This window comes from Trichomycterus rosablanca, chromosome 9 (assembly GCF_030014385.1).
Source record: "Trichomycterus rosablanca isolate fTriRos1 chromosome 9, fTriRos1.hap1, whole genome shotgun sequence".
NCBI classification, from domain to species: Eukaryota; Metazoa; Chordata; class Actinopteri; order Siluriformes; family Trichomycteridae; genus Trichomycterus; species Trichomycterus rosablanca.
Genome location: NC_085996.1, coordinates 14291197 through 14291717, shown reverse-complemented (window position 1 = coordinate 14291717; position 521 = coordinate 14291197).

Sequence of the window (521 nt, the reverse complement as noted above, 5' to 3'; positions counted from 1 at the left end):
ATCTATCTATCTATCTATCTATCTATCTATCTATCTATCTATCTATCTATCTAATCAACATCACTGCCGTACTAATGATTTTACAGACTGTCTGAGGCATCAGCATCATAGTTTACAGATTTAGACTACGGTCTAATGTAAATATGAGTTTCTGGAACATCACGTCATGGTCAAATAAGCTCCAAAGTACATGTGCACAACAGATGTTGCATTTCTACAAAGGTTAAACTGTTACAGTTTTTCTCAGTCGATTTGGTACATTTCTCACATCATGATTTACATTGGCATCACAACAAGTGCATTTCTCAAAACAGTTAGTACAAACAGCAAAACTCAATGAAATACCTGCAAAAGCATGTACCTCGCTCAGAATTCTTTGTTTTTGCCTCAAAAGCAAATATTTATGTTAATCAACTTGTCAGTGCCATCAGAATGTCTAGTCTGTGTGTCATTGCCTATGAACAAGGCAGTCAAAATACTTAGTCATGTCAGTGCAACAGTGTACACTGTAAGTATATTCT